We start from the raw sequence: 5895 nt of genomic DNA, 5'->3' as shown, positions 1-5895 counted from the left end.
GATACTGTCATGCAACAACTCCAATGCTAGCATTTACCTATTCAGCAGCAGGATAATGGAAATACCCTATTACCAGTACAGTGTTGCTTCACCCCACACAGATTTGTCACCCCCACTTCCCCTGGGTGACGGAGATGCAAAGGATTACTCAAAGCCCATCTCTTCTGAGCAGTGAGAGGCCCCAAAGTGGTTAACTTCCCTGGGACCATTCAAGTGAGAGAGATCCCTTCCTCGGGAAATTAACACTGAATTGGGGTTCTTTCCTGCATTTATTTTCCCAGGAAGTTACAGGAAGAAACATAGGTGGGGTTATAGTTTAACAGTACAGGCTGGTAACTTTCAGTGAAACAAGCCAGATGACATTCCAGTAGACAATTAAGTGATCTTATCAACACAAGCTTGATCTTAGCAAACATTCCTTCTTACATCCATTTCTCAGTATCTTTACATAACAATCAGTAACTAGTCTGTCTTTGAGCCAGCAACCCTGCTGTGCCACAATTCTTATCTTGCAGCAGAGACTCACTAGCCTGGGGAAAATTTCCTGTCCTTGCAAGGTCAATATTGAAACTGCAAGGCTTTGGAAAACCAGGCCCTGTGAAGTACATATGCTTTATAGTATATTCCACAGTACAGGGAATGACAGAATCCCCCTGCATCCACCTCCATTGCTCTTAACACAGTGTATCTGTAGTGTTTTCTCATCATAAAGTTCCCTTGCCTGGTGTGCAGAAAAGAGCTAACACTGTAGGCCTTAGACTTTATCTTCAGACTTGCTGACAATGTTGCCCTTGGTTGGTACTGTTGGATTGAATTGTGTCCCCCAAATCCGTGTATAGAAACTGAACCCCCACTGTGATAATGTTAGCAAGGTGAGAAATCCTATTATGGTCATTGAAAAGTGGGGCCTTGAAGAAGTGATTAGATTGTGAGGATCTTGCCCTAGTAAGTAAATGGATTAATGTTGATGGTTTAATTGTGGTCATGGGTGTGGTTCCGACTGTTTTAAAATGAGAGTGCTCGAGGAGCTTGCCCCCTCTCTCTGCCTCTTCCATCCACCATGTGACACTCTGCTTTGCTGTGAAGAGTCACCACCTATCAGCAAGGCTGTCACCAGACCTGTTCTCTGGACTTTGGACTTCCCAGCCTCTGGAACTGGAAGCAATATATATTATTTCTTTACCAATTACCCAGTTTGAAGTATTTCTGTAATAAGCAACAGAAAGAGACTAATACAGCTGGTGTCTGGGAACCTGGGTTTGAGGAGGGTTCACACCACGCTCACTGATATGCAAACTACACTGTTAGTGCTGAATGCCTGCTTTCCTTCTGGAAGTCTGGCAGTTCGGTACATGCCAGGCAGAGGATGCTTGTATGATCAGGCAGCATTAAAAATCCTGGGTTCTGAGACTCTAATGAGCTTCTCTGAGAGATGTTTCACATGTGTTGTCACAGCTCATTTCTGGGGAACCAGATGCATTCTGTGTGACTCCACTGGGAAAGGACTCTTAAAACCCTGCATCTGGTTCCTTTAGGACTGCTCCCCAATGCCTTCTCCCTTTGCTGATTTCCCTGTGTGTCCTTTTGTTGTAACAAACCACAGTCATGAGCATGACTGTATGCTGAGTCTTGTGAATCCCACTAGTGGAACCTAGGGGTGGTCTTGGGAACACCCGATGCAGTTGGCATCAAAAGTGGGATTTGCTTAACCTTGACTCACTGAAATTTGATAAAAGCAGTGTTTGGGGAAAGGGAGGATGAGGGGTAAGGGATGGTGAGACTTTGGTGCCTGGGTGGCTGTGGAGTCATCCACATTATGAAACAGCAGCTGAGCTACCATTTGAGGGTTAAAAGTTGATGGAGGAAAATATGACAGATCCAGCTGCAGCAGGGGGCACACTGGCTGTGCTGGCTGCTTCAGGCCACGCTGGCCAAGTGAGAGAGAAACGAGAGTGTGGCCTGAGCCTGGGTGATGCACTTCGTCCCTGGTCTCTCCACCAGGCAGGAGGAGAAAGGGCCCCCATGTTCCCAAAGGTGAGCTTGGAATGGGCAAAAAAATGTTACAAGTTTGCATTGCATTGGGAGGGGAGAAGAAAGTTAACAGTTCCCAGGGCGGGAGCAAAATTTTAGATTAAATAAGTGAAGAGGGAGGGGCACTCCAGCCTCTTTTCAACCTGCTGCTAGTGCTGCCAGAGCTCCTGACCAGCTAAGATCTCCCCTGGCAGTTGTAATGTTACCCCTGAAATGCCAAGTTTACTGCCAGGTGTTAGTTGCAGGTTGCACTGTGTTCCCTCAGAAAGACATGTCCATGTCCTCACCCCTGGTACTTGTGAATGTGACTTTATTTGTAAATAAGGTTTTTGCAGATGTAATCAACTTAAGATGCCAATCAACTTAAGATGCGGTCACCAGGGTGGGTCCTAATCTAATATGACTGGTGTCCTTGTAAGAAGCGGAAAATGCCACATGAAGACACAGACACTTAGGGAAGACGGCCATGTGAAGATGGAGGCAGAGATTGGAATTATGCTGCCACAAGAAAAAAGACACCTGGAGCCACCAGAAACTCCAACAGACGAGACGCTACTGCACCTGCACACATGATGAAAAAGAAGAAAATGTCACATGCTTGTGATTTTACAAATGCTTCAGGGATCATCTCAATCAGCTTGGCATTGCCCTAGTAGGGCTCTCTGTAGTGGCTCTGCACCTGTGACAAGTCTCTGACTGGGTCCTCAGGCTATCAGTGAAATCTTTGAAAGCTAGGTGGCCATTTCCCACATGACTTCCACTAAAGAGATATTTAAATGTCCTGGTAATTCTCAACCATTCATTAGCAATACTCCCCATAGTCAATTTTCAGATGGAAAAAAAACACTTGTGAATTCTAGGGCACTCGTGAATACATGGCCACTCTTGATAGCAGAAATATGGACATTTTCTTTTTGTTAGAAATCATACTGCAAATATCTGGTTTGCATTTTGACATTAAATTATATTGTCACTTAAAATATGTTTATACCATCTTAGTTTTTGTTCGCATTAGTTCCCAAATTAGGAAATATTTATTAAACTGATTGACTTCACAAAGATTATTTTTATTTCTAATTTTATCTATTTATTTTTTTCACATGGAATCAGAATCTTAATAGATGAGGTAGCAAAAGTTTCCCAGCCTTAAAATACTTGTTTATAGTCTCTTGTTTATAAATATATACATACACACACACACACATATGTATACACACATATATGTGTGCATGCGCGTATGTATATATTCTGTAACTTTTTGGTATTTCTACTGTTGCACTACTATATTGTATCAAAATTGGATTTTTTACGTATTTATCTTTAGCACACACTCTGCTTATTTCCTTATTCATCTCTGCATTTGCAAAACCTAGGTCAGGACCTGACATGAAATATCTGGTCAATAAATGTTACATTGTTTTTTCTATTGAATTGTATTGCAGTTAGCAAGATGTTCACAAACTGTTATTAGAGGTATACTCATTCTGCAACATGTGAGTGGTATTGTAGGCTTTCATATACAGAGTGCTCTGAATATCAAACCAATCTTCATGCTGTAATGGTCATTAACATAATTAAATTCTCTGAGAAACTAAAAATTACCAAAAACTAAATCTTTTTTTCCCAACATTTTCTTTTTCGTATCTCTTCCCTGATGTCCCTATACCCCAATTTTAGAAGCAGATTGTATTAAGATAAATACAAAATTACTAGAGTATTATTTGCCTTAAACCTAGGTTGGAATGACATGAATCTACATGTCAAGTTCAATTCAGGAAGTGGATATGACTCTTTCCTAAGAGCTTGCAATTTCATACAGCAGATAAGTTATATACAATATATGAAAAAATAGATAATTGTGGCTTAAATGTATAAAGATTTGTATATGGTGTATAATGTATATGATTTCTGTGCATGACAACGGTCATTTTGTCACTGAAACATTCAGGAAAAATTTGAAAATACAATGGTCCTTAAAATTATTCTGCTTGCTATAATCTCAGTATGAAAAATGTACTTGTGTAGCACTCTTTATTTGTGAGTTTTCTTATGGTTGTAGATAAGAAGATAATATTATAAAGATGTCGATTCTTCCTATATTAATCCATATTTAAGCTAATCTAAAATTAAAAAGTAAATCATAGTGTGTTTGAACTAGAGAAGGTTATTTTAGAGTTTTTATGGTAAATTAAGTGTTTAAGAATAATCAGAGGAATTCTGTTGAAGAGAAACAACAAGGGAGGACTAGCTCTGTAAGCTATTAAAACACATGATAAAGTCTCAGGACATAAAACATATACTGGTACTGGTACCAAGAAAAAATAGGAATACAGCAAATACATGTGGAATATGAGTGTACATAGGAAATGACGTGAATGCAAAAAAGTAGAGAAATTAAGTTGGCTATGTACCCCACTTGGCACAATTCCAAGAATATCAAAAGTTTAAATGAAGTAAAATGGCAGGAATTCAAATGGTAAATATAATTTAAATATAGAAAAAAATTAAAGGTGGAGTCAAAATGGATATGCAAAGCATTCAAAGCGAGAATCAACAAAAACTTGTAGGTAAGGACAAATATTTGTGGGGAAGGATGAAGAAAATGGTATCAAAACTGGTTTTAACTGGGGAGAACAATGAGTATAAAGTGAAGGAGACCTGGGGATATCATACGCACAAAGCAGAAATTGGTTTTTGACTAAGAAAAAGTATGTATTTATATGCATGAAGGAGCCTAAGATTATATGTAGTTATAGAGGGAAAAGAGCTATAAAGAATGAGATTTTGGGGTATGCACTGAAAAGTTGTAAAAGGGAGGAGAGTGACTTGAGGTTCTAGATTGGGCATGTCAACCTCAAGGGAGAAGGTAGTTTAAAGAATGTGTTAGGTAATCAGCAGCCCCAAATGTTGCAACAGGCCATCACACATGCCGAGTGAAAAGAGAAGCAAAGGCAGCAGAGAACATGAAGAGATCTTAATTCTATTTGTCACACTCTGACTTTCAATTGTCTTCAATTTTCCTTTTAAGGAAAACATAAGTTTACTTGATACTTAAAAGGAGATTAATTATAGGTATCTCTTTTCTTTGTTTTTTTTTTGTGTGTGTGTCTTTTGTCTTTTTCCGTGTCCGGCAATGGATCGCATCCCTCAGTGTTGCCCCCGTACTGGACCGGGGACCGGCAACGGGATTGCAACCCTCGGTGTTGCTCCCGCGCCTCACTCAGCCAGTGAGCGGGAACCGGTCTGTATGTCGGATCCGAACCCTCGGGCAGGAGCGCTGCCGCGCTTCACAAGCGGCACATTATCCAGTGTGCCACCGGGCCGGCCCTTTCTTTGTATTTTAATGTCACCATTTCAAAAATTTTTGCCACCTATCAATGTTGAATATTACATAAATGCTTTGCCCTCTACACTAATTACAATTAAAATTTCACTGAGAAATACAGAGAGCAATTTATTTCAGGAGGTCTAGAAATATTATATGGGGTCTGTTAAGAATCAGTTCCATCAGGAGTCTCATTCATCATGTTCCAAATAATATGGAAGAGAGAGTATAGAATAAAAATTTTCGAGACTCAATTACCAAAGATTGTTCAATGTTACGGGGAGATAAAGTGACATTAAAATTCACTAGGGTGACTNGACAAGTTACACCAAAAATAAACTACAGTTGTTCAATGTGGAGTCAAGAAGTGCTAAGAGAGATATGGAAGCTATGGTAGATTGATTAAATTGTGTCCCTTTAGGTTCATGTATTGGAAGCTGAATTCCCACTATAACTGCCGAGGGTGGGAAATACTATAATTGGGTAACTGAAAGGTGGGGCCTTGAAGAAGGGATTAGATTGTAACACCATGCAGTAGT

This window comes from Galeopterus variegatus, unplaced genomic scaffold, assembly GCF_000696425.1.
Source record: "Galeopterus variegatus unplaced genomic scaffold, G_variegatus-3.0.2 Scaffold14390, whole genome shotgun sequence".
Taxonomy (NCBI): domain Eukaryota; kingdom Metazoa; phylum Chordata; class Mammalia; order Dermoptera; family Cynocephalidae; genus Galeopterus; species Galeopterus variegatus.
The sequence above is the reverse complement of the archived record's forward strand: the minus strand, read 5'-3'. Positions refer to the sequence as shown.